At 38.0% G+C, this 16,440-nt stretch overlaps 1 non-coding gene across 2 annotated transcripts in view; it reads right to left on the reverse strand.

The window, feature by feature from the left end:
- Positions 1-16,440, reverse strand: part of LOC129453690 (uncharacterized) — a 91,992-nt gene that overhangs the window by 32,078 nt on the left and 43,474 nt on the right. Inside the window, exon 3 of one of the 2 annotated variants that reach the window (XR_012365894.1) lies at positions 6,447-7,058. The exons of the other annotated variant lie outside the window; for it this stretch is intronic. This is a non-coding gene — a transcript (uncharacterized protein). Of the gene's footprint in view, positions 1-6,446; positions 7,059-16,440 lie in introns of those variants that run through there. 2 annotated transcript variants of the gene reach the window in all.

Raw genomic sequence — 16,440 nt, forward strand, 5'->3', positions numbered from 1 at the left:
CTATAATCATGATTTGTAATTTTCATACCGTCCCATCCCTAGTGTGCACTGTGTGTAATTATTTTGTATATATAAATATATTAATTAATATATAAATATATATATTCATTTATATTTTGATATTATTGATATAAATATATACACGATTTTCTGTGTATATTCATATATACATAATAATAATTACACATAACACACACAAATATATTATGCAAACACAAACTTTTATTTTGTATGCGATTAATCGTGATAAGTCTTTTAATAGCCCTAAATAAAAGTCGAAATAACACCTGACAGTGATATTGTCAACATCAGGAAAGTCTACATCTCAAAATGTATTTGTGCGCTAAATAGCTCGGCATGTAAAGTCCAGTAGCAGTTGGCCCGTGGTTTACCTCGAGCCAGGTTTAACACAAGCTCAAGTTCTTACGAACACATAGATTACGGGTGCACGCCGGTCTCATATGTAAACATTTGCCCCCCAAAACGATCATTATGGTTGGGTTATGAATCAAAAAACTCATTAAGAGAAAGAGTAAATAAACAGTCGAGAAACCAGGTGAAGGGATGCGTGTGTGCGCACAAACGACTATATTTCAATCACCACACCAGAGCCGCTGTACCAACACACCCTCAGAATTACCTGAGAGTATTTTTCTTGTTCGAGGCAGTAAAACGTGTCTGGTAGGAAGTCATTAAGATGATGTGTTATCTGAGCTCCAGATGAGTTGAGTGTTTATTCTCTGCGAGTGTCTGATTGCATCTACGCACACGCGGTCCGGGCTGCCTTGAGACACCCTACGAAAATATTCTCAGAGTTATGATCCATTTATCACAAAACACAACAAACTTTTTTGGTGACCCCATGACCCCTGTTGTGCCCGTAAGTGGTTCTTGAAGGTGCTTGGACGTTTGAAACACCAGAGTAGGATCTCTGCCCTTTAACATTCACAATACAAGACCCTTCACCCTGTCAGATGATGGTTAAAGCCATCTTGACAGGGGTCAGGGAAAAGTTAAGACAAATCACAATCCCTCAAATGTGTTTGTTGGTGTGATAAAAACAAACATTTACCTGAGCACAAAAGCCACTCCATCTTGGAGGCAGCTGCTGTGAAGAGTTTACAAAGGCTTTGGGAGAGCATGGTGGTCTCTAGCTTTCTTTCTCCTATATTGATCGGGATCACAGTTGTTGTTTCATCTGCTAAATGCCTTACAGTCAGTTGGTGATTTCAATCTGATGCATTATTCCAAACAACCCATTCAAAACCAAAACCAGCTCTTACATCAACAGGCAGAACAAAACCAGCTAGACCATATTTAGGTGGTTTGACTTGGTTTTCCAGCAAGGACACTGTTGATTTTATTCCCTCCACATTTCCTCTCCACCCCCTTCTTCTCGGTTTTATTCCCTGTCATCATCTCAGTAGGAGCATTCCTGAAGGTCTTAACGACACTTGTCGTGAGACAGCCGGTCGGGGAACGATGAAAGTCGGGATGGATGGAGACGGGGGATGGGGTCGATGGTCACTCCACCTCGATCACCTCTTTCTCCACGCCGGTGAGTTTATCTGTCACCAGATGGCTAACCCACCCGCACACTGTTGACTCAGTCGAAGACACACAACAAACTGAGAATTCACCTCAGGCTCAGAGCTGCTCACCCGTATCTAAGGCTGAATGTGTCATTCACCTTTACCCATCAATGGCCATGTCACGACTGGCGCCCCCTTAAACCACGCAGTCCTTCTATGGGTCCACATTTGTGGGTGTCCATTTTATTGCTGATTTAAGAGTCTCAAAAGTGTCTTATATAATGGCTTAGGGGAAATAAAAACAGACACAAATGAGAAAATTGTTGACCTTCAGTTAGCTAGCAAATGAATGTGTACAACCGCGCTAAAGTGCACATTGAATTGTTTATGGTTAACTGCAGAATTTAGCATATTGGAAAATCTAGGCACAGTGTAAGGGCGCACTCACACCATCCAAACAAATCGCGCCCTGGCGCAATCATTTGACTAGTGTATCGAAGATTCGGTTTGGTTAATCGCTCCCTGGACGCCAAAAGGTAGCCTGACTACGTCAGACTTTGAACTTCTGAGATAGCTCCCATTATAACCGTTTTCCTCCGGCCTTGAGACGGCTGTCCAATCAACGAACATAGGGCGGGCTGAGAGCCGTGACGTAGACGCTAAGCGCCGAATGTACGGTTGTAGTTTATAGTGGACATGGAGGCAGAGAAAGCTATTCGCACTTGCCAATTAAGCCCGAACAAGAAGAGTGTTTGTTAAACATTTTGAATGGAGATGATGTTGTTGCCCTACTCCCGACAGGTTTTGGGAAAAGTTTAATTTATCAACTATTACCAATCGTCAGCGAGAAACTGTGTGCAGCACAGCTTGGCGTGCAAAATAATTGAGAAATTATGGAAGGGAATTTCATTGTTCACAGTTAATGGTGGAGGACGCGTGGGCAAACATTCTTTGGTGACGTTCCTGATTATGGTTATGGCTGTCTGGTGGAAGAGTTTGAGAGGAGAGAGGGGCGTTTCTCCACTTAGACGTGAGTGAAAAGACACCGTAAGGATAGTGTTCAACTAGCTCTGGCCCGATTTACTTTACATAATATGCAAAAGTCGTTCACAGCCATGTTAACTCCGGTATTTCGCTCGATGGCTTTGTTTTCACATCATACGTGTGTTTTACAGCAGAAATTCAATGCGGCTGAGCCGGGGGCATAACGCGTGATTGGCTTACGTTTAGACCAATGATTTTAAACTTCAGACACGCCCCTCCCACGAGGAGGAAAACGATTGTCAATTATGCCCAGCCAGACTCTGTCTATGAAGCGTAGCAAAATAGCAGAGGATGGTATTACCAGGCTAGGCAAAAGGTTGGCTCGAGCGAGGTCTACTTGGGCTCAAACGTGGAATGTGCAGTGTGATTGGAAATCATCTGCCTTCATCTGCATTCGTAAAAACCGCAGCAGGGTTACGTGAATATCCGTGCTGCACATGCGACAGACCAACTAAGCAATATGATGGCATGTGAGAGGGCTGTGTGTCATCGCACACCAAAAGACAACGAATAAAAAACACAGACTTAACATCACGATGCGCTCCAGTGTTAAGGGAGCACTCCCTGTTTTTTCAAAACAATCACATTCTAATGACAAAAGCGCGCCTGGGCTCGGAATCGATAAAAGTGCAGTGTGAGTGCTTCTGGTGGAGTAGGAACACGGCCGCTGGGGCACGGTTTGGATAGTGTGAGTGTGCCCTAAAGCCCAATTTATAGTCACGCGTAAGCTCTATGCCGCAGATTATCCTTAGCTTGTGCGTAGATCTGTGTAGCTTGACGTGTACCTCGCAAAATTTTTAATTCAATTCAATTCAGTTTTATTTATATAGCGCCTTCACAAGTGTTAATTGTTTCAAAGCAGCTTTACATTAATAGATGTAGGAAAAAGCATAGAAAAGCGAGCGTAGTAATAATGTAACGTATACAGTAAAATATTAAGTCAAGCCAATGGTGGCGGACTATCCAGGGGATGAAAAAACCTAGGAGAAAAATCCTCCTGGCTAGTCCAGAGGGAAAACTCCTAGGAGGAGAAAAACCCCTGAGAGAGATACATATATATTTATATATATATAAATACTATCGGGGTATGTTAATGAATAAGGAGATTCAACGGGTTCCGGCGGTGTTCGTTGGTCAGGCATCGGCTGGGCATCACGTTAAAGGACGGTCAGTAGATCCGTGGTGCGATGACCTTCACAACAGCAGGAACTGGGTCTGTTTGTCTCATTGTCCTCGGGGTTGAGGCACGTCAGTTCTACACAGACCGCAAGCGCTGGGATTGGTCCACCAGAACCCCTCCCATCAGGTAAAAAAAATTGTGTCATAGGTATTTCCATTTGCGACGGTGAAAACAAAGAGGAGTGAATTAACTCAAACTGCAACATTAGTCGCTGTTTATTTACTTCCTTCTTTGCTGGTCTTCTCAAATCATACACAAGTTGCCGTTTCTTCTTTGTTTGTGGGTTAACTTGCCAAGTTACACGCGTGGATACTGCCTACCAGCGGTTTGCGCGTGAAAAGAATAAAATAAAACCGACGCAGAACCTACGCCGTTGGACCTACGCACAACTATAACGAGCCCTTAAGGGGCCAGTCACACCAAATGCGCTTTAAACGCTGGCAACACAAGGCGCGACGAACTGCCTTTTTAAAAAAAAGAGCAGTGCGACGCGGCTTTTTATATTGCTAAGCAACCACCGAGTCGGCTGTCTTGTCAATCAAATATTGAAGCGTGAGCGCTCTTTTGCTGTTAACTGTCACATCAGCAGAAACTTTAAAAAGAGGGCGCTTGCTCTGACCTTGTTTGAGGTTGAGAGGTGCACAAACACGCAGGAGAGAGTGAGCGAGTGGAGTCCGGTTCTTCAAAGCAACTGTAAACTTCCCTCACCACAACGTAAGGCCCGCCTCTCCCCTCATTCGATTGGACAATGGAAAGACTCGAATGACATCGGGCGCTTCATCACTCTCAGCGCACCTTCAAAAATGCGTGCGCGGCAGGCGGCAAAAAAAACGCGCCATTCAAAAAAGGCGCCTGCAACTGCCATAAACGCTTTTGGTGTGACTGGCCCCTAAGGCTGCATATGCTCCATGTGTCTCCAAAAGTCTCCATACAGTATGTTCACTATTTAATCTCACTGCTGTCTACTGCTGTGAGTTGTGGTTGTGTAAAATAAGACCAAATCCAAATATTGGGTTTAACTGAATCTGTGCTGGGTTCTTTTGACCCAAAATATTGGGTTATTACAGCTAGTGATTGGAAGAGTTTGCATGTTCTCCCAGTGTCAGTGTTGGTTTACTCCGGGTGCCATAGTTTCCTCCCAAAGCCCAAAGATATGCGAGTAAAGTGAATTGGAGATGCCAAATTTTCCTTCCCCAACTTGTGTGTAGATTCAGTTCTCATCATGAATACAGCCATAGATGCTGGAATAGCATTGAGAAATAAATAAAAAAACAATTGTTGGGACACTTTCTAGGTAAACTTAAAGGCGGAGTCCATGATGTTTGAAAGCCAATGTTGATATTTGAAATCACCTAAACAAACACGCCCCTACCCCAATAGAATCTGGACCTTCTGTTGATAGACCCGCCCCCGGCATTTGATTTGATTTGATTGGCTATAAGTGTGTTTTGGTAGTCGGCCCGTCTCCTTTTCCAAAGCGTTTTTCAAACATCGTGGACTCCGCCTTTAAACCAATGGTTGGGTTTGGTCATATTTTCCAAACCATGCGATTCCAGTGGTTCCCAAACTGATGGTCGTTCCACTCAATTGGCCAGCAGCACGGGCGAGACATCTAGCCTTTATACATATCTATGGGACCCAATTATAGCACTTAATTCTAATCTTAAGTTTTTAGAATGTTTTATGTCATACATTTTCTTTTGGGGGGGGACACGAGTTCGAAAAGATACGCCGTCCACAAGGGAAAAACTTTGAGAACTGCTGGATTATACAACCCAGTATGACAAACCATTGCTAAAGACACCTCATTCGTGATGTTGGTTTCCTATGGGCAGTGAAGCATCACTGATGATAATTAAGATATGGCTTAAGATCTGAAACACTAGACTGATAAACAGGATGTGGTCAGTAAAAGAACAGAAGAACCATCGGCCAGCTCCCATATGACAAGAGCATCGCCAGATATACATATCATGGAAACATTAACCTGACAGCCAAGGTCACAATCAGCAGTTATTTTAGCGCCAACTTTTTTATTGTCATAGTTACACACTCCAGGGATTGAGAACTAATCTGGCCTTGGATGGAAAAATTAGTAAGAGTTTTATTATAGATGAAGCATTGGGAATTGTCGCTGCTTGGATTAGTTAGGCACAAAACCAGAGCCTTTGTTTGAATTAGTGCCAAAATTTCTGTCTTTTGCGAGTTCAAATGTCTTAATGTTTGGACCTCCAATTGCCCATTTCTATCAAACCAGCCTGTCAAAGCAGACTGTAAGGATGGTTATTGCATATCACGTAGAAAATCAATAAGAGAGACATCTTTTCCTGGATGGAGTGTAGTTTACCTCACACAGTGAGTTTAGGAATGCCAACCTCTATAATTCCTTAGAGGAAGCGCCAATCCTTATTTAAGCCGTGGAAAATTTTGGGGGGATAGAGAATGTGACCAAGGGGCTTGAAACATGGGATATTAGTAGCCAAAAAAAGACTAGAAAAAAAAACTTTCCATAGTACACCAATGTATCGTTTCCCAAAGATGTTTCACATGAGATCGAATTAAAAAACATGTTTTATGATGGGAAATGAGAGATTGTTGGAACAACATACTGATGTGGATGAAGATGGATAAATCCAAAGCCTTATTGACTTCCATAGCATTCTTTATTCCTACTGTGTATGTCAAATGGTACTTCTGATCGGTTTGGTTACAAACATGGTTTAAAAATATATTCCTTGGTGTTTATCAGAACAAATACATTTATACAGGTTTATACCAACATAAGGGTGAACTATCCCAGGAGTACACTTTGAAAACCCATGGGTGGGTCAGATATGGACAAACCCAACCATTAGTTCAATTGAATCAGAAAAATGTCCACATTAGACCTAAACATGGGTTAAAACAACCCAGTATTTCATTTTAAGTCTAGTTGGAGCGATACTAATATATATTACTATTGATAAGAGAAGTTGATTTATATTGCCTTGAGGACAATGAATGACATCAGCGTAAATGCTGAAGACATTTTAAATCACAGACAGGAAGTACGGTGGTATGTCCTGGTGAGCCTCTTGTTTCTCTCATGTTGGTTTTGCTTTGTTGGTTTCCAATGAAGCAGCCACTTCACCATCTGTTCCTGTATTCAGAGGAACACGAGCCCTGGAGTCTGACCCCAAGGCCTGGGATGTGAGGTCGTAGAGGACGTTCCTGGACAATGGTTTGGCCACATGACCTTCAAAAACGCTCCAGCGCTAACAGCCTGGACTCATCACCTAACGGCCTCACGTCACCTCTCACTGCTGTGGAGAAAGAGGGAGCGCGTGGGGAGGAGCGAAAAGAAAAATGCTAGCCAATGCTTGATCATCAAACCGTGTCCAAGATGTGGAGGATAATTGAAAAAGGAGTTTAGAAGAATGCATGCTAACAGCAATGAATAAAAATGCTAACTAAAATTATTTAGAGCGACTGGAGAAATGTTTGGCAATCTCAGAGAAACAAAAAGATCATTTGTATGCGACAAAGTACAATGGCTTGTTTAAAAACACAATCTTTTTACAATATATTACATATGTTGGCATGGTTTGCGTTTCGTAATCAGACAATCGGTCAGTCTGAAAACAGGGATTGGATGCTACTAGAAATCGTTAATTTTCAACCCTATCTCATGGCAAGTCGTGTTATAGTCACAAAATATTTTCTTAAGTTATTCGTGTTCAGGACACGATTTTCCGCTTTTTTTCGTGCCATTGAACGAATGTCTTTTTCAGGTCAATCAGCACGAATTTCTAAAAATAGTTTTTCGTGTCCATGGCATGAAAATCTTTTCTGTGTCATTTTATTTACTGTTTTCTCATAGTTTTTTCCTATTTTTAAATTATTGTCACTTGGGGTTGGATTTGGGGTTTGGGTTGGGATGTAATTTAATGTATTGGTTTCTACATGTTTTTCTACCGATTTTAAAACTATTTTCACTTGGGATTAGGGATAGTAGATGTTCCGGTAGATGTGAAAGTCGATCTACTGGTCGTCCTTCAACGTGATGCCCAGCTGATGCCTGACCAACGATCACCGGCAGAACCCGCTTAATCTCCTTATCCGTTTATATGTGTAAATACATATATATCTCTCAAGGGTTTTTCCCTCCTAGGACTTTTTTTTATTTCCTCGGCTAAACAGCCCGGGGTTTTTTTTATCCTAGGGGTTTTTTTTACCCCAGGGAGGCAGCTTAACTTAGCTTCCTCTTCTAGACGTTACATTATAATACGCTCGCTTATAATGTCGAGTCATAGCCGCAGCAAATTGACTGCTCATGCTATCGTGTATTATGTTGTGCTAACCGTCGTTTTTCTGTGCTTTTACTGCTTCTATTAATGTAAAGCTGCTTTGAAACAATTAAGTATTGTGAAAAGCGCTATATAAATAAAATTGAATTGAATTGAATTGAATAGAGTTGGGGATTGGGTTAGGATGCACTGAAAAAAAATATTCATTGCATTTAATAAATTTTTTTAAGGTAAGTGGTTCCAATCAATTTATTTAAGCTACATTTAAACAAAAAAGATTAGTAACGTAAAATAAAATATAAAACTTTTGTTTAAATGTAGCTTAAATAAAGTGTGTCTGAAATGTAACAAAAAATTATTCTAATCCCAACCACAAGCAACAATGGTAAAACAATGGGGAAAAAACATTGAGAAAACTGTACATAAAATGACAAGTTGTGCTACGGACACACAAAACTATTTATAGAAATTTGCGCTGAGTGACACGAAAAAGACATTCGTGCTCAATGGCACAAAAAAAAGGAAAATGGTGTCGTAAACACGAATAAATTAATCAAATATTTCGTGACTATAACACGACTTGCCTTGAGACTGGTTTGTGATTTTTAAGACAGCTGATTCAATTTACTAGACAAACTACACTTTAACAATAAAAATAAATGACTTTGACAATATCGTAAGCTATTAAAATGTTAGAAACAAATCTTTTGAAATAACTATATAACTAAGTACACTAAAAACACCATAATTTACATAAATGTAAAAGCATAATAATGTAAATCAGCATTTAACTAAATATTTTTGTAAAAAATACTGAAATGATACAAAAAGACTTATTGCCAGTTACTTAACCTATTTGCGCCTGATGCTGCATGCCGAAACATTACATCTACCGCCGGTTACTTTTATTTCATGTTTCTAAAGTGCTACAGAGGCTTAGATATTACGTTTTTGGTAGACAATTGGTAGACAATGGTTTGACAATGGTTAGACAATTTGGTAGACAATTTGGTAGACAATGGTTGACAATTCTTAGTATTTTTTCGGAAAACCCTCAGGAGATAAGGGTATTTATCCTAGAATAACATAGGTTTTAGGCGTTTTAGGGTTAAATGACTGAAACATTTCTTATAAAATGGTACCAACCAAACAATCCAACTTGCCAAAATCAGACTTCCCAATGCTACTCCAGTCTACTGACAAAAACAGCAAAGCTTTTATACAGTAGCAGATTGTTGTTTGAAAAATAAAAAACTTACTTTGTAGCTGAGCTACTAAAAATGCAAGTTACTGCTTCACTAGTTAAACACTAGCAACACTTATGAAACATGGCTATAACTTGAATTTCACTTTCATACGAGATAATTGCATGTAACCGAACAGGTGAAAGTCAAAACAAAACCCTTTTTATCTAAATGACTGGGATAACATGAAGAGCAAGAGTTATACAGTTGAATGTACCATCTGGCATCCATCTTTAAAGCAGCCTCAATCAGACGTAAATCTGTCCTCTTCTTATCCAGCTGTCAGTCTCAAAGTGGATCACAATTTGAGTGTTTTCTCAGATATGTCGGGTGTTGAGAGACTGACACTCTTAACGATGCTTATAGGTGCCCTGTTACACTAAAAAAGGCGGCAATCGATTTAAAAACCAGCCAGTATCAGTTAAATGACCCACCAACTTAAAGACCACAAGATGTTTATAAACAAAGAGGGCGTTAAAACTAATGCATTGAACTAATGCATCAGGTTCAATTTAACAATTGCACAACAGAATTTTAAGACCAAACATTTATCAAATAATGAATTATATTTTACTTAGTTTTTCATTAAACCTATTTTTATGCATTCAGGAAACTTAGAATATATGACACAAGTTGTGTTGCGTTATTTAAAGGTCCACTGTGTTGATTTTTAGACAGGAAATTGTGAATCGTAACCAATGGTACACTAAAAAAAACTTTTTGGTTTAGTAAAATATATTATATAATCATTCCTACATAGTAATATTAACATTTATTGAGAACTAGATTTTTCTAAATAAAATTATAAACAAATACACAATTAATTCATGTACAAAATGTACTGTGTGGAACAGTAAGTCTTATTATATATATTTTTTATATTATTTAACTGTTTTGTATTCACTCCACAGTCTTTAAAAACGATGTACATTTTAATAAAAAACTTTAGCACGTTCAAGTCTGCTTGATGTTGTAAGAAATACCCATAATCCCACGATAAAACACTGCTATGACCGCTTCACCCAACGGTTCTATTTAATATCACTGCACCCTTAGCAACACCCTTAGCAACACATAAACATATAATGAGACAAAGTCTGAGAACAGTTTGTTGTTTTTATTTGAGCTTTCATGTTGTTGTTCGCAGTCAGGGACTATTTTTTCTAGCGGAAGGAATGCTTTTATTGATTTAACTTCATGAAAGTTGCACTAATATTTTTTACTTTAATATTGTGTGGAAACCGTTTTATAAAAGCAATAAGGTACTCGAGGCAAGTGCTGTATCGTGAATAAGTAACGGCTGAAGGGGTTGCAGGCACTCCGCTTCGGGTCGTGCCTAACAACGCCCTTCAGCCGTTACTTATTCACAATACAGCACAGCCTCTCGTACCTTATTGCTTACGTATAACACTAAGAGTAACTAAGTCCATACAACTATGTAAAAGAAAATAACAAACAGCAAATACAATCTACCCTACAAGTTTTATTACGTATTTTAAAGACAACAATGTTTCAGTGTTTAGAAGTTAGATTTATTTTAATCGTTTAGGTAATGTCTATTACTTTTTAAAAATAAAAATAATTAAGTGACATTTACGTTGTATTATTGAGTATATAGATTTTTCACATTTTTGTACACTGTAAAAAATTAGCTGTAATTATGCAGCTGGTTGCCAATAACTTACTGTAGAAGATAAAGACTGAAAATGTTTCATGTTCATTTAACTTTGAACAAACTGTTGCCGGTAAATAACATAAATGTAAAATCTACAGTAAGTTACTGGCAGCTAGTTACCCAGTAATACTGTAATTTCTTTTTACAGTGTAGGTTAGTTGTAAATGAAATGAAATCAGTACATTTTACTTTTAAAAAGTTATTGCAAATTGTTACAAGTTATTTTTTCAGTGCACTGAAAAAAATTATTCAATGAATTTAATAAAATTTTTTAAGGTAAGTGATTGCAATCAATTTATTTAAGCTACATTTAAACTAAAAAGATTAGTAACGTAAAATAAAATATAAAACTTTTGTTTAAATGTAGCTTAAAAAAATTGATTGCAACCACTTACTTTAAAAATTTTTATTAAATTCAATGAATAATTTTTTTCAGTGTGTATAATTCTGTTTTTACGCATATGTGAATAGTATGCATAGTTTTACACATCAGAATAGTATGTGGGCACTGTAAGCGCATTGTCAGCTTTTTGTAACCGCATTTACTTTGTACGTGTTTGTCGCGCAAGAGATGCATTGCATCTCATTATCATAATTCCTCCCGCTTTGGACTCACAACCTGTAAGTTAATTCCTGTTAGCATTGCGACCAAATCTTTCAAACATGGTAGGGGGCATCACATTTCCAGCTGACGTCAGAGGTATTCAGGCCAATCACAACATACAGATTAGCTGGCCAATCAGAGACAGTTTTGTAAAATCAGTGCGTTTCAGGAAGAGAGTGAAATCTGGATCTACAAAAATGTACGGTATGTGGAAAATAATGCGTTTTTGAACCATAAACCACGCAAACACACTGTTTATAACAAATACACAAAATAACGTTGTTTTTAGCAATGAAATAGGTGCTCTTTAAAGTCATGTCTAGTCGCCATCTAAAAGGACATTTGCAAAACCGCAGGTAACCTTCGTAAAACATGGCATGCTATTGAAAAATGCATATAAGGGCCGAACAAGCACATCCTACAGATAAGAGTCCTGACATACTGCGAATGGGAAAAGAGCAGCCGTGATTGAGTTCAGTGTGGCTGCGAGTCTTCAGCAACACCTGCTTCCAATTGAAGGTTTTTGGCCGAGGAGGAGGAAGTTCCCCCTTGTCGATTATATCACAGAAATGTGCCTGAATGCAATCCTCCATTACAGCGCTGAAAAAAAATCTAATGCACTGTAATGAGTCTTGGCTTGATAAAGGGAGGGCATGCAAAGCATTTCAACTCGGAGGAAAATGGGTTTGCGTGTCCTGAACAGAAGTATGTAAGAAAGTTTATGGACCAAATATAAGCCCAAGTCAACAACGGCATAAAAAATCTGCCATCACCTTTCTACCCGACTGATATTGCCTGTTTTTATAACCGAATGATATTGCCAGATGATTAAAAAAAGAATAATCCATGTCAAAGTTAGAGAAACACATGTTTAGACCGTTGTAACTACAGTATCATTAGATCCTTACTACATTATGTTGTGCTTGCTTCACATATTTTTGGGGGATTTTTAAAAAATATTCTGAAGTATATTTGCATTGTTTTGTCAAAAAATACAGTATGTATGTGAACATTTTCTCTATAAGCCATTAGCCATATAGACTGTATGCATATTCCAGAATATAAAAAATCACTTAAAATAGAGTCAAGTATGTGCTTTTAAAGGAACACTCCACTTTTTTTGAAAATAGACTGTTTTCCAGCTCCCCTAGAGTTAAACATTTGATTTACCATTCAGCCGATCTACGGGTCTGGCGCTAGCACTTTTAGCATAGCTTAGCATAATCAATTGAATCTGATTAGACCGTTAGCATCACGCTAAAAAATAATCAAAGAGTTTCAATATTTTTCTTATTTAAAACTTGACTCTTCTGTAGTTACATCGTGTACTAAGACCGACAGAAAATTAAAAGTTGGGATTTTCTAGGCCGATATGGCTAGGAACTATACTCTCATTATGGCGTAATAATCAAGGACTTTGCTGCCGTAACATGGCTGCAGGAGGCGTAGTGATATTACGTACTGCCCGAAAATAGTCCCCTGCTATTGAAAGTTACTAAGAGGACTATTTTCGGCTCCTGCATAATTTCATTGCGCCTCCTGCAGCCATGTTACGACAGCAAAGTCCTTGATTATTACACCAGAATGAAAGTATAGTTCCTAGCCATATCTGTCTAGAAAATCACAACTTTTAATTTTCCGTCGGTCTTAGTACACAATGTAACTACAGAAGAGTCAAGTATTAAATAGGAAAAATATCAAAACTCTTTGGTCATTTTTTAGCACGATGCTAATGGTCTAATCAGATTCAATGGATTATGCTAAGCTATGCTAAAAGTGCTAGCGCCAGACCCGCCTTTAGTAAAAGTTAAGTACATGAATACACTACAATTAAACTATTGTAAATTGCTTAAAGATAGAAATCACGCATTTTTTATACTAAACATTAAGTTTTATTTTTCTAAAAGGTCTCCTTGCAGTTCATGCACATACGCTTCATGTTTGTCAACTATTAAAAAGCAACACGTTACGTTAAGTGTTCACGTCCAGGTTTTGGTGAACTCCTACTCAGAATTGTAAAATCACTGCTGTCTGTTAAAACTGATCCCAGACTCCGGTTGCTACGTTTCCTCCTACAAAGAGCAAAACACGAGCCATGATCTGTGATTACCCCGATGAGGATGTCATGCGCCCTGTCTCGGCCTGCCACGATCTTTACCAAATGTCAGTCATCCAGGAATCTCGGTGCAACATTCCCCAAATTATTTCTCAATTTCTTTTGATTTTTACTGACAGTCTGTAAACAGTCGGGTATTTAATGTCACACCAAATTTGCTCAAGCAGATTTATGTGGTCTGAACCTTAAATTCAGAAGACCAAGACCTCCACCATTCGCCGTTTCATCTTTTGAAGTCCATCTCACACCCATGTTTTACCTTAAACGTGCTTCCTCACAGCGGGCATGACGAACAATGAGCCCCCTGCCCCCACACCAGAGTCCATGGAGATGGAGCAAAATTTAAAATATGCACTTGACAAATATAGCCATCTGCAGAATGAACGCACGGGTTTGTGGGGCAGAAAGTTTTGTCTTTTGTTCAATTAAAGAAGGAGAAAATCTTATTGGGCAGCTGCCAGATTCAGACACAATGCTGCAAAGTAAACATTTCTCCATCATTTAGAAGTTTTTTCTCACATGCACCATTTCAAAGGAAATTCTAAAGACATTGTCCTTTAATCTAATAGGTGCTAAATAAAAAAGTTCATGGGCAAAGCTATTAGAAAAAGGCATGCAAACCTTGTTTCCTTAAAATGTACATCGTAAAAAATGAAAAGTTGGATCAACTTTATGAATTTATTCTGGTGGTAAAACATATAAAAATTATGTAACCAATTGAAGAATTTTGTTTTTAATTCATCAACATTTAACTTTTTACAGAGTAAATTGTTTTGTCCAAGTTTTTATTGTTGTTTACAGTAAATGTCTATTTATATGGTGTTTTTAATATGTGTTAAAGGAATATTCCATTGTCTTAAAAGAAAAATCCAGATAATTTACTCACCACCATGTCATCCAAAATGTTGATGTCTTTCTTTGTTCAGTCGATAAGAAATTATGTTTTTTGAGGAAAACATTGCAGGATTTTTCTAATTTTAATGGACTTTAATAGAGCCCAACATTTAATACTTATCTCAACACTTAACAGTTTTTTTCAACGGAGTTTCAAAGGACTATAAACGATCCCAAACGAGGCATAAGGGTCTTATCTAGCGAAACGATTGTCATTTTTGACAAGAAAAATAAAAAATATCCACTTTTAAACCACAACTTTTCATTTTTTGTGATTTTCACAAGTTTCACAAAATGCCTTCCAGGAAATTTTTGTTCTATCAATATAATGAAGAGTTTCGTTGCAAAACGAGATAACCACCGTTTTTTTTAATTGTTCAGAAATCTCGTTTTTTGGTTGTGCATTCCAATTAATTTCAATGCAACTGCAGTTGGTTTGTTTTGATTTAAACCTTCATAACTTAAAAAATACAGCTAAGTAGCACCATAAAACAAAATAATAACATGATAACATAATAATAAACATGTTTTGACAAAAATGTTAAAAAATGGATTTAACTCATTTTGCAACGAAACTCTTCATATAAACATACAAATATATCAAATGAAAGAACAGACCCCCTGCTTTCAGACAAACAAACAAACAAAACAGAAAAAAAAGTTCTTACATATGCGTAGGGTTTCTTCAAAAAAATACCACATTTTGAGCAAAAAGCTGAAATAATTGCATTTTTGTGTAGGACTTTTGTTAAATATCAGATTTAGAACAATGATGTAGAATTAGTAGATGATTCCATTGTTTATAAATTGGGTAAGAGCCCACCTAGTGGATAATAGCGGAATAATAGCTTACCGTAAAAACTTATCATGGAAGCGTCATTGGCAGGGAAAGTTTTCTCTTAATTGACAAGATAACTCGTCAATGGTGGGGAAAGAGTTAAAAATGTGATTTAGTACAGATCAGAACTTGCTTCATGTGTGCATATTTTAACAGCAAAAACAGATAGGACATTTTTTATTTGTCTGTTGCTTCATCTGAAAGTGCTTTTACGCAAGAGAAAAACATTTGGTGCATGTAGTCTGATGTCAGAAATCAGTTTGTTTGTTTGTTGTGAAAGCAGTTCACTTTTGCGCACCAGTGCTCAAAAATGTGCCGTGGGATACGACTCATGCAATCTCCCGCACGGCACGCGATTTGTATGAACGCAAACGCTTTGGATCAGAATCAGTTCCTCAACCAGGCAGGTGGGCCAATATAATATCAAATCCCCTTATATATTCATTAACAATTCTGACCAATCTTCCCTCTTGGTTCAGAGATGCTGGTTACTAACGTGGTCTGGGTAGACTGGGTCTATTGGGGGTTCCTCATATACAGACTTGACAGGAACCAGCTGAGACTCCCGGTGAAGTGTTAAACTGATAACTACCCCCAACATGGAGACCCCCCAGTATACTGTTTACACAGGATGGACTTTTTCTTATCACTTCTACATCTGCATACTTAATACTGGACATATTGAGACTTGCTGACCTCCATGAAACTTTGATTATTTCAGTATTTTGCTTTTAGAATGAAAACTTGAAGTGCTTATTTTTACAGATTTTGTTTTTTAAACTTTACTTTTCTACTGTTTGACTACTGAATTTTAGTAGCTACTATTATTTTCAGTGACTACTACATGGTAGCAGAAGTGGGGCACTTTGTTAAAAGTATACTAGAGTTTTTTTTTCTTTTAAATTGCGCAGACCAGCAGAGAAAAACCTTTAATCTTTTTTTTATGTGCACATTCTTTTCAAAGATGACAAAATGTTGTCCTGAATCCTGACAAACATCACAGCCTCTCAGTTCAGATCTGAAACAC

The sequence above is a fragment of the Misgurnus anguillicaudatus genome, chromosome 23, assembly GCF_027580225.2.
Source record: "Misgurnus anguillicaudatus chromosome 23, ASM2758022v2, whole genome shotgun sequence".
In the NCBI taxonomy this organism is placed as follows: domain Eukaryota; kingdom Metazoa; phylum Chordata; class Actinopteri; order Cypriniformes; family Cobitidae; genus Misgurnus; species Misgurnus anguillicaudatus.